We start from the raw sequence: 13,342 nt of genomic DNA on the forward strand, positions 1-13,342 counted from the left end.
CACTCTCTGCAGGATGAGGACATTGCCCTGGGCCCAAGAGATGACTCAGACCTCTCTAGGTTGTCAGAGTTTGCTGCTGAAAGAGCCTCCCCTTGCTTGACATAGAGCAGAGCTAACAATGACCACAGCTCTTCTGTAGGAACTCAGCCCCCTTGTTCATTGGTTTTTAAATTGATTCTGCATTTTAGCTGGGGCTACAAAGCAGGACCAGGGTATTAGATCAGGTTAGTCCAGCCAACCACTGAGTTAGGGGAGCATCCAGGCACCTGGAGGAGAACTAGAAGGAGTCAGAGGGGAAAACTAGAAGCTCACAGGGAACTCTTGATCCAAGCAACAGAAAAGAGAACAAGAGAAAGGGAAAACATTAATGATTTTTATTCCAAACCATGCTCTGTTGAGCTAACAAAAAAAAAAAAAGAAAGAAAGAAAAAAAAGAAAGAGAGAAAGATCAAAGGGGAAAATTTGCAAGTTAGATTTACTCTCAATTCAATTAAACTATGGAAAGCTGCAGCAAAATAGTATTAAGGGTCTAACTTAAAGCCACAAAACAAAAAATTTAGTTGCCTCTGAAAGTCTACAGCCAGGACTTCTTTTGCCTTCATTTCACTTGCTTTTCATTCTCTGCATTCTCAGAGGCAGAAAGGAATTGGGTTTTCAGTGTCAGACCTGGCTGAAGGCCCAGCTTTACCAGGGCAAGACTGAAGCTAATTCACTTTGCCTTCCAAGTTGCCTCCTCCTGAATCTTGGAGCATTGCGGGGAAGCCATGCTTCCCCTGGACTCTGCAGTATGTCCCCACACAGTCTTGATTTTCCATAGTAGTGCCACATTCATTTTCTCCCACCATCACTTTTTCCAAAGAAAGAAAGAAGTAGATGGCTATTCCCACTGTCACCTCAATACCTCTGCCCCATAAGTCAGTGTCAGGATGTCTGATCAGCATGGTTTGGGTTCAAAATTTGATTTCCCTATTCAATTATCAGTGATCTCACTGATAGGAGTGAGATTGTGTCTCAGCTCTGAATTGTGTAAATTGTCATTGTGATGAATTCTAGTCCTGGCTCTGGCTCTAAGGTTATTTGAATGTTGATTGCCTCAGTTTCCTCTTTTGTAGGAATGTGGCAATGTTATCTAAGAAATAATTATTGGGCACACAATAATTGCAGGGAGACCCTTAAATGGGAAAAAGTTTAAAAATAGTGGTTCATGAATATAATGGAATAATGTTGTTGTGCCATAAAAAAATGAAGAATCCAGGCAAAGCTCGTATCAACTGACTGCCAAGTGAAGTTAGCAGAACCAGAAAAGCAACCCACACAGTGACGACATAAACAGAAGTGAAAATGATCGCAAAAGAACCACAAAACTCTCAAAATGAACAACGTATAACCATCATCATTGGCACTGGAGAAGATAAGAAAAAAATGCCCTTGCCCTAGCTCCTATTGCAGAAGAAGGGTTTATAGGACATGTGAAACATTGCATAGACCATGGTCTCTGGTCATGTCTTGCTTAGTTTTGTTAAATTATCTTTTTCCTCCTCTTATTTTCTTTGTAATAAGAGATGGCTGTCAGGCACAGAGAAGAGCAGAGATGTGTCTGGAAATGAAGGTAAGATAAAAATGAAAGGTATCAATACAACTTTTTTTAAATTCAAGGGAAGAGGCCATTCCTTCTCCCTCCTTTACCAATGTCCCTGGCCAGGAGAACTGCCTAGAGGCATCAGGGCAGCCAGGGGTGATATAAGAACCAATGAAACCCTATGTAGGGGCTTCTTTTTACTCTTGACTGGCCTTCCATATTTTGGGTTCCAGCCACGTGGGGCTTGGAAGCTCTCCCCTTGGCCATGGTCTGGATGCTAGACCTGAGATCAGAGGATATGAGGGTCACAGCTTTAGGATTCAGAGGCCATTTGGTCCAACCCCCCTCGTTCTATAGATAAGTACAGAGGTCAGAAGAGTATAATGACATCTCCCAGTGCAATGAGTAAGTGGTAGGGCCAGACTTGCCCTCAGCTACTCTGGCCCCTGCCCTTCACCACAGTGAAGGAGCAGCAAGAGAATTTCGTCCCTGGTCTGGGCTCCACCTTTCGTGCTGAGCTGGCCACTAGCAGGCAGGGGTACCCTGCTTTAGACAGACTAACTCTAGGAAATTACATCTAGCATTTCAACGTCTTTTATATTTGCTGAATGATTCCTACTGCATGATTTCTCTATAATTATATACCAAATGTATTCCAGGATTGGCTCCGTTGCCTTCTTAATGCTGTTTAACTTTGAGCAAAGCTCTGGACTCAGTTTCTTCATCTATAAAATGGAATCATTGAACTAGGTGATTCCTAAAGTCTGTGCCAGCCATAAATCTATGGTGGCAGGAGTCATACTAGATAGAAAGTCGGACTTGGAGCCAGAATTCAAATTCTCTTAGACCCTCAGCAGCTATGTGAACTTGGGTAAGTCACTTATCTCCTCTGTCAGCCTCAGTTTCTTAATGTATGAAATAGAGATAATAATAGTACCTACTTCACAAGTAAAGATCCAATGAAATAACACGTGTAAAGTGCTTTGGAAGTCTTAAAGCTTATATATATATATATATATATATATATATATATATATATATATATATATATATATATATATATATATATATATATACACATATCTACATATATATACACACACATATATATATATACACATATATATACACATATCTACATATATATACACACACATATATATATATACACATATATATACACATATCTACATATATATACACACATATATACACATATATACATATATATACATATTTGTGTCTAATGATAGCCATCTTTAGGGCGGGGTCAGGACAGAGGTAACTATATATATATATATGTAGTGCACAACAGAGAATAAAAGAAAATTTAGAGGAAAGCATAGAGAGTGGAGTTTTGAAAACAATGTATAGTACCTATTATACAGGTTTTTTTAAATTAAAAGTATGAAATTTAAAATTATGATTTCATAGTGCATCTTCTTTTTATGTTGTGCTGTATACATGGAAATATTCTTTTTTTGTCTTTATGTATTTAAGTTCAAAATGAATTTTTTAAAAAAGAATGGGTAGATTTAACATGGCAGAAAGAACACTGATTTGGGAGGAATAGACCAAGTTGGAATCCTGGTTCTGTCACTATCCTTGTGACTCTGGACAAATGTGACCTTAACCTCATTAGGCTTCAGTATCTTTATTTATAAATGAAAAATTTAGACTAGATGACCTATAAAGGATCTTTCAACTCTGAATCTAGGATCCCCTGTTACAGAGAAGTGTTAGATCTGGATCTGGGGGGCTTTATGCAAATTCACTTTATAAAAGGACTTAAGTTGGAATTCCTCTAAATAAACATCTTACCCTTATAAATGAAATAATAATAATAATAATAACACATTTTATATAACTCTTTAAAGTTAACAAAGCATTTTTCTCATAACTCATGTTAAGAATGTATTTTATGGGGCAGCTAAATGGTGCAGTAGCTGGAATCTTGATCCTGGAGTAAAAAGAACCTGAGTTCAAATATGGTCTCATAGACTTATTAGCTGTGAGATCCTGGGCAGGTTACTTAAACCTGACTGCCTCTAAAAACAAAAGAATTCATTTTATACCCAGCTTTTCAGGAATGTAACTGACATATGGATCCCACTTTCACAAACCCTTTCCCCATAGTATTAAGGGTGGAAAAGACATGAGAGATGACTACTTCATTTTAAAGATGAAAGAACTGAAGTTGAAAGAGGTAAAAATGACTGGCCGAAATTCATGCAGTTAATAAGTAGCACAAAACAGATCCAAATTCAGGTCTCCTAGTGTAAGTCAAAGCTCCTTCCAAGACACAGCTCATCTTATAGAGAGAGTGCAGCCATTGCCCTACCCCCATCCCCATCATCAAGATTTTTTTTTTAAATCTGAAACAGAAGCAGCAGCACCTTGCATCCCAATCACTTTCTTTCCTGGGATAGAGAGGCTTGAGAACAGATTTTAAAAGAACATTTAAATAAACAGGAAAAAAAAAATAAAAATAACACTATCTGTCTTAGAACCTGAATACCGAATTGTAGCCCCAGGCTTATTCAACCAGCTGATTCATAGAACTAGAAGCAACCATGGAGATCATCCCACAACAACCCCTTCATTTTATAGAGGAAGAAAATGAGGTCAGAGTTGTCCCAGACCGCTTAGTGGGAGATCTGAGACTCAAACCCACTCCTCATGATTCCTCTGTTCTTTCCCCACCACAGCACACTGCCATGCCCTTCCTGATAAGAGGCACCCAGAAGGGCTGGGAGTGGGTATGATAGATCCTGCACACACATACAGCTGCAGCACTGGCATATCTAGGAAGACTCAGGTACATCAATTATGCATCTCTCCATCCTACTCCATCCCCCAACATGTGGGCACCCCAATCCCCTATCCTTGCAAGTAAACTGACCAGGAATGCTTGGTTCTGGAAACCTGGGTTGACCTAATGAGAAATTATTTGCAAATTGAAGGGATCTGGGGTGTGTATGTATATAACAAGCAGGTTATAGGGTCAGAGGATTTTGAGCTAAAAAGTCCACAATCAGCTCTCCTCCTTCTTTGCTGTATTTGAGTTTTCTTTGCCCAACTCATTTTCACCAGATCTGGGGTCTAGAGCTTCCTGACAGCAGATATTTGAGGCAGAAAAGGGGGACAGAAAGCAAATCATCCATTGCAAAGGGCCATTGCCATGGGCCTGGTGATTTAGCCATCTGAAAGGGATTTATGGGCTGAAGAAGACATCTTGTTCTGAAAACAAGATATATGCAGAGACCATGAAATAGAATAGAAAGAGCCCAGAATTTGGAATCAGCAATTAACCTGGGTTCGAATCTTTCCCTTGGTACTTAGGAATCATGTGACTTTAGCAAACCACTTCCTTCTCTGGGCTTCATTATCCTCATATGTCAAATGGAAAAAATAATGCTTTTCCTGTCTGCTTTAAGAATCTAGTGAGGCACCTGTCAGATTGGCGAGAATGACAGGAAAGATAATGTGAAATGTTGGAGGAGATGTGGGAAAACTGGGACACTGATACATTGTTGGTGGAGTTGTGAATACATCCCACCATTCTGGAGAGTGATTTGGAACTATGCTCAAAGAGTTATCAAACTGTGCATACCCTTTGATCCATCAGGGTTACTACTGTGCTTATATCCCAAAGAGTTCTTAAAGAAGGAAAAAGGACCCACATGTGCAAAAAATGTTTGTGGCAGCCCTTTTTATAGTGGCCAGAAACTGGAAACTGAGTGGATGCCCCTCAAGTGGAGAATGGCTGAATAAATTGTGGTATATGAATTTTATGGAATATTATTGTTCTGTAAGAAATGATCAGCAGGAGGATTTCAGAAAGGCCTGGAGAGACCTACATGAACTGATGCAGAGTGAAGTGAGCAGGATCATTGTATACTTCAACAACAATACTATATGATGTTCAATTCTGATGGACGTGGCCATCTTCAACAATGAGATGAACCAAATCAGTTCCAATAGAGCAGTAATGAAATGAACCAGCTCCACCCAGCGAAAGAACTCTGGGAGATGACTATGAACCATTACATAGAATTCCCAATTCATCTATTTTTGTCTGCCTGCATTTTAAATTTCCTTCACAGGTGAATTGTACAGTTTCAAAGTCCGATTCCTTTTGTACAGCAAAATAACTGTTTGGACATGTATACATATATTCTATTTAACTAATACTTTAACATATTTAACATGTATTGGTCAATCTACCATCTGGGGGAAGTGGTGGGGGAAAGGAGGGAAAAAGTTGGAACAAAAGGATTTGCAACTGTCAATGCTGAAAAATTACCCATGCATATATCTGGTAAATAAAAAACTATAATAAAAATAATAATAATAATAAAGAAAGAAAAACAAAGAAAAAAAGATTCTAGTGAGGAAGCAACTCAGATAATGTACATAAAAATACTTTAGAAATAATAATAATAGCGGGCTGACATTTATGTAGCTTTCACATTTCCAGTGCTTTATTTATATTACCTCATTTTAGTCTCACAACAATCCTCTGAGGTTAGGGATTACAAGTATGGTGATCCTTATTTTATAGATGAGATAACATGTTCAGGGAGGTTAAACCGCTTGCCCATGATCACACAGCTAGTACCCTCTCTTGACCTCTGTCCCTCCATTATTTAAGTGGCACAAAAGAACTGCTTGGTAGATTGTTATTTGTGAAGTGTGTGCAGACAAGGGACTAACTAGGCCAGAAGAGGCATTGCATTTGCTAGCTACCCCCAGTGGGCAGCTGAAGCCTAGAATGGACGAGCAAAATTTTAACCTCACTCCTTGACATGTTAAGTCACTTCAAAATTGACCTACTATGGAAAAATGGAATGGTGTATTTGCGAGAATGCTACTTTAGTATATTTAGATCTGGTTCCTAATGGTACTCCCTCCAATCTATCCCCTCTTGAGATTCCCATCCTTTTATGTTAGGTTCCTCAATTAAAGCTTTACTTCTATATGGTCCCTGTTTCCTTAGAATAATCCAATAAAGCATTAACAACCATGATTCTAAAGTCCTGGAAAGAAGCAGAAGGTGTGAGTCCAGGTAATTGTCACTGATTAGCAGTATGAATTTTAGCAAGCTCCTCACCTAATCTGTCCTCCCTAAAATCACCAAGAAGCTTAAAACTGTTTTTTCTTCTTTTTACAAGTTTAAAAAACCATTAGTAGACACAAATATTCCAACACTCAGAAGAGCAAAAAAAGATTATGTATTTGTAGGTGTGGCCAAGTCAGGACAACTGCATGAAAACAGGGAACTTCTACCCCAGTTCCAAGATCTCCTAATTGCCAAATTTATCAGCCTTTGCTAGGTTTTCATCTTCCTTGATACTTCCATGTTATTGACCTTTCCTTGAAAGTTTTCCAGTGATACTACACTTTCCTGAGTCCTTTTCTCTATTGCTACTCCAAATATTTTCTTCATTGAATTCACTTTCTTCTCCTGCCTCCTAAATAATGGTGTATCTTTTTAAAAAAAATATTTTTTGCTTTGTATTTTTCAAAATACATGCAAAGATAGCTTTCAACACTCACTCTTGCAAAATCTTGTGTTCCAAAATTTTTCTCCCTCTCTTCCTCCCTCCCCCCTCCCCTAGACAGCAAGTAATCCAATATAGATTAAACATATTTTCACATTTATCATGCTGCACAAGAAACATCAAATCAAAAAGGAAAAAAATGAGAAAGAAAAAACAAATAAGCAAACAACAACAACAAGGTGAAAATATGTTGTGGATCCACATTCAGTCTCCATGGTTTTCTCTCTGAATACAGATGGCTCTCTCCATCACAAATGTATTTGAATTGGCCTGAATCAACTCATTGTTGAAAAGAGCCAAGTCCATAACAGTTGATCATCACATAATTTTGTTGTAACTATGTACCATGTTCTCATGGTTCTACTCACTTCACTTAGCATCAGTTCATATAGTCTCTCCAGGCCTTACTAAAATCAACCTGCTGATCATTTCTTACAGAACAATAATATTCCATGATACTCATATACCATAACTCAGCCATTCTGATGGGCATCCACTCAAGTTTCCAGTTCTTTGCCACTACAAAAAGAGCTGCCACAAATATTTATGTACATATGGGTTCTTCTCCCTTTTTTGTGATCTCTTTGAGATCCAAACCCAATAGGGACATTCCTGCATCAAAGGGTATGCAGTCTTATAGCCCTTAGAACATATGTTAACTGATCAATTAATAGTTGTAACAGCCTTCTAAACTGGCTTTTAGAGCAGCTAGATGGCTTGAATTTAGGAAAATTCATCTACCCGAATTCAAATCCAACTTCAGACACTCACTGGCCAGGTGACGCTGGACAAATCATTTAATCCTGTCTGCCTCAGTTTCCTCATCCATACAATGAGCTGGAGAAGGAAATGGCAAACCCCTGGAGTATCTTTACCAAATAAACTCCACATGGAATCATGAAGAGTCAGACTTGTCTGACTCAACAATGACAAATTGACTTTTCTTACCTCCATCACTTGCCCTTTCAGTCTGTCCTGAGAGAACGATTAGATTAATTTTCCTAAAGCATTGTCCATTATGGCACTTTCTACCCAAAAAACTCTAGTGTTCCAGTTAGCTATCAAAAAACTCCATTCTCTTAAGCTTGACATTCAAGGCCCTCCCATTATCCCACCTCCTTCAAATTATTTTCTTACTGTTCACCCTTCCTGGAATGCCTCCCTTGTGTTCACCTCACTGAATCATCCCCACCCTTCAAATCCCAGCTCCATCAAACCTCAAGAAGCCTGACAACCCAACACTTTTAACTGTTTCATCATCTGAGCGCCTACAACATTTATGATTTTAATTCATCAAAGACATAGCCCAAATAGCCCAAGTATTAGTGACAAAATAATACCTATTATTTAGTCATATATGTACACATATGTGTATATATACACATATCAAATTAGATTACATAGGCACTGTGTACTATATATACATATATAATGTCAAATTAGATTATATATACATATATGTATTATGCCATATACACACATATATACATATTAAATGAGATTATACATGTATTCTATATATAATATACACATATCTATCAAATGAGATTATATATACTTATGTTTGTGCTATATATACACATATATTTGATGTGTATATACACATCAAATGAGATTATATATACATATTGTGTATGTATATGTAATCGCATGTGTATGTGTATACAATCTCATTTGATCCTGACTATTACTATTACTATTTACACCATTTAGTGAGGAAACTGAGGCTGACCGAGAGTAAAGGATTTGCCTAAAATAATACAGCTAGTAAGCGTCAGGCAGAATTCCATTCAATATCTTTCAGGATCTAGTGAGATTGGTTCTCAACCTAATGGCGTGGATCCCATTTTTTTCAAGTTTCTATAATCCTAGGCATTACATAACTGCGGCATGATATTCTGAGTGATGACTAAGTATATTGATCACAAGTTTGATAATATTCTATTTTGATGTGCCACTTCTAATATTATTTAATATATTTGTGCCTTCTCACTCCTAAGCAGAAAACAAGTTTCTTGAGGGTGGTGATCTCATCTCATGCTGCTTTGGATCCTTAGCTGGTTTTTCACATTGTTTATCATTGTCTTACACACAAGACTGTAAGCTGGTTGAGGGCAAGTACTATGTTTTGTCGCCTTTAAAAAAAATAATTTGTTTTCATAACTCACATTTACATAACAATTCAAGAATTAGAGAAGGCTTTTCTCACAACCAGTCCACCAGGCTTAGTGCAGAGCCTTGCATCCAGTAAATTGTATATACTTTGAAAATACAAACACCTTAGCCTGAATTTTCAGGTCTGATAGCTGGTTCCATTGCCTTCAGGTCCTCTACAACACAAACCGGACCCAGAACTGTTCCCAGATCTCATTCAGCATTCCCATTTTCTCCATCTTTGTGGAGCATATCCCTGTGGCTGAGTATCTACTCCCTCATCATCTCAGCTTATTGAAACTCTTCTCACCCTTCAAGGTTCGGCTCTGGTGCCATCTCCTCCCTGACTTCTCTGATCCCCTTAGCTAAAAGTGGCCTATCTCACTTACTTTACTCCTCTTACTTACTACGACCACGTACTCCTCTCTTACCACTTTTGTATTATAGCTTGTATTGTAGTTATTTGTGTACAAGTCTTCTTCCCACCTACCCCAGCCCATTACTCCCACATACTAGATTGTGAACTTGAGCACAGAGGTTATTGGTTTTTTCATCTTTGTCTCCCTATCCACAATCACAAAGTCTTGTACACACTAGGGACTTAATACATGTTTACTGAATGTTGATTTTTTTTTTAAGGGAGTGACCGACCCCACGGGAGCAGCTCAGAGAAAGGAGGTTTTGTTTGTTTGTTTTTAAGGAGAGGGAGGAAAGTCCATCTATTGTTCTTTGACCTGGCCCCCCCACCTCTCCAAGGCCCCCTGCTGCCTGGGATCTTGGGGGCTGCAGGCCTAGCCCAGATGTGGGGATCCCCTGGCTGGCTGAGCAGCATGGACCCTTGCCCTGGAGCTGCTGGGAAGGCATCGAGACAGAGGCGGTGTTCTGTTCCTGCTGAGCTTTTCCATGAAGCCTTCTGAAAGGATGCTGGCTCCCTTCCAGCCGTTAGAAATGGAAATGTACCCGTCTCTCAGTGAAAAGGGACTTGCTCTTTATCCCTGGCCCCCTTGCCTCTATGATTCCAGGGTGGGCAGGGGCCCCTCTCTCCCCTCCTCAGGGTTCCCACTGGGTGAGGGGAGAGAGAAAGAGGTCACTAAGAGTCCATTTTGAATTGGAGGCGCCCGCCCATGTAGTGACTGAGAAAGAGTAGAATTGTCTTAGTCCCACCCATTCCTTGCTGTGACCTTCTTCTCCCCCAACATTTCCCTTGGTTACCCTATATTAACGTCTGGGTGCTGTCCCAGCTCAACATAGGCAGGTTCCTCCTGGAGGGGGATGGCATTTGGAGTCAGAGGACCAGGTTGAGACCCTGGCTTTGTTACCTGCCTGTGTGACTTTAGGCACATTATTTCTCTCTGGGCCTCATGTTCCCTATGTAAAATAAGGTTGAAGGAGAGGCTTCCTTCTAGCTCTAAATTCTAGGGTTTCATGACTAATGCTGTTAGCAGAGGCCTGTCTAGGGAGGGCCAGGTGGAGAGGTTGGGGAGTCTGCAATGTTCTGCTCACATTCCCTCTAAGAATGGGGTAGCCCAATGAGCCTCGGGCTCCAAGCTCATGAGAAGCATGGCTTGGTGTCAGGCCCAGCATAGGCAGTCTTGGAGGGATGAGGAGAGGAGGAGGGACCAGAAACGAGGAAGGAAGATCTTAACCAGCTTCTCTCCTTTGTGTGCTCTGTGAGAAGAAAAGAATCACCCAGGGAGTGACTAGGGCAATACAGTGATCTGCCTCTAGGAAAAATAAACTGAGGGGAATGGGTTTGGGCATCAAAGCTGGGAATTCTGAAAGGTCAAGGGAAAGACTTGAACAGGGGTTCTAGAAACTAGAAACCTGACTGCCCAGAGCAATAGAAATGGAATTTTAAAACCCAAGAGGGAATTCTGAACCTCAGGCCCCTAGGAACTCATCTGTCGGATGGATTTTGGAGCTGGGCTTGCCAGGCATGTTCAGTTCCTGCCAAGGAACAGCCCTGGGTCTTGACAGTACTATCTGGTATGGCCCCTTGCCAAAGATCTGGAGAGGGAACAGTGGAAGGGAATGCTCAATCTTTATTCACCCTAGGAGCAACCCCGACAGGAGGGGCAGAACAGAGGCCAGGGCTTCCCCACGGTCTGGAGTGTTGGGGGTGGGGGAGATCATTGGATTCAGAGACAAAGGGCCCAAGTACAAATTTTAGCTCTGCCATTTTTTCTCAACATGACTTTAGGAAAGTCCTTTAACCACTTGGCCTTTTTGCCATTCAGTCATGTCGGACTCTGACTCCATTTGGGGTTTTCTTAACAAAGATACTGAAGTGGTTTGCCGTTTCCTTCTCCAGCTCATTTTACAAATGAAAAAAACTGAGGCAAACAGGGTGACGTGACATACCCAGGGTCACACATCTAGGAAGTGGCTGAGGCTGGATTTGAACTCAGGTCTTCCTAACTCCAGGCCTGTGCTCTATCCACTATACCTCGTCGCTGCCCTAAAAGGTAAGTAGGAGGTTATCCCTTATTTGTAAAATGAGGGAAAATTGAGTTAGATAACCTTTAACATTCCTTCCATCCATAATCTATGATCCTATGTCCCATATGTAACCCCTCAGGTCCTCAGTTTCCTCATGTGGTGATCTCTCGGGCCCTTCCAGCCCTGATTCTATGACCCGGACCGTCTGGGACTTGGCTCTCTTGTGAAGCTCTTTCCTCATGCGGTCCTTCAAAAGCTAAGGCCAGAGGTCATCTCAGTGCCTGGCCCACGGAAGACACATACAAATGTTTATTGAGTCAGCACTGGATGGCTGGAGGAATGGGGGTCGGGGTTCAAAGGGCCTGGGTTCAAATCTAAGTCTGTTTGCTCTCCTGTGACCTCGGGCAAACCATTTCTGCCTCTCTGGGCTTCATTTAAATGTAGGGGGTCGGACTGGATGATCTGAGGGCCCCTCAGCTCTAGCTAACATTCTGGGTCTGTGAGGTGTGGGATGGGGTGCCGGGGAAGAGGTTCGGCTAGCGGGGTGGGGGCTCGGGCGAGAGGAGCCAAGCCTAACTGCCATGCGGCTGCTCCTCTGTGCCGGGAGCAAAAAACAGATCAATCCCCGGCTACCCCTGGGCTGCCTCACGTAAAAAACCTCATTACTTAGCCAGCAGGTAAAGCGCTTTGAGATCGTGGGGAAAGATAACGTCGGAATACGGCCCGTCTCCCGCGAGGCGGAGGTGCGGGGAGCTGGGCGCGAGGAGCTAGCGGCTCTCCCCGCGCCCCTCCGGGAGGCTCGGCCGTGACTCAATTTCCAGGGGACTGGCTGGCAGCAGTGGGCCAGGCTGGCGGGTTGTGGGCCGGGGGTGGGAAAGAGGAAGGCGGAGGAAAGCCAGAGCAGGTAGGAGAGAGGATGCTGAGGTGAATTCGCCATCCGCACCCAAGCTGTTTGCACAACCCCAGTGCCCGGCTGACTAGGGCCGGTATTATTGCCTGCAGCAGCGAGAAAGCAGAGGGAGGGAGGGAGGGAGGAGGGAAGAGAGGAGGGAGAGGAAAGGAAGGTTGAGGCTGGGGGGAGGAGGAAAAGTTTCCGATCCATTAGTAAGAAGTGAAGTTTAACACAGCTCCAAAAAGAGACGGAGGCAGAAAGCAAACCCAGGGCAACACTGCCCTCACGTGGCGATCCTTGGGCACTGCACTGGGCCCTGCAGTCAGTTGCACACAGGTGTGTTTTGGGGGGCTGCGGCGAGGCGGACATGACTCGGTGGGGAGAGGCGGGATTATCCCGGGGGTATAACGCTGCCCTCGGCTGGAACGAGGCGAGGGCCCCGCGCGCGCGCTTCCTGCTCATGATTGTAGTTCTGTGGGTGATGGTGGATGACAAAAGATTCCTCCCTGTTTGGGGACGAGGTGTGGGCTTGGTGGGGGTGAGGGCGAGGTTCGGGAGAAGAGAGCAAGGTGGCGGCTCCGAAAACCGAGACGGGGAGCAGGCTCCCAGGCTCTCCAAACTACGGCTCAGCATTAGGGCTGCTGAGCGTAGGGAGGGGTGCAGGACGGAGACGGCTGCAGAGGGGAGGCGGGAGAAGACGTCTCCGCCCCATGC

The sequence above is a fragment of the Sminthopsis crassicaudata genome, chromosome 2, assembly GCF_048593235.1.
Source record: "Sminthopsis crassicaudata isolate SCR6 chromosome 2, ASM4859323v1, whole genome shotgun sequence".
NCBI lineage: Eukaryota > Metazoa > Chordata > Mammalia > Dasyuromorphia > Dasyuridae > Sminthopsis > Sminthopsis crassicaudata.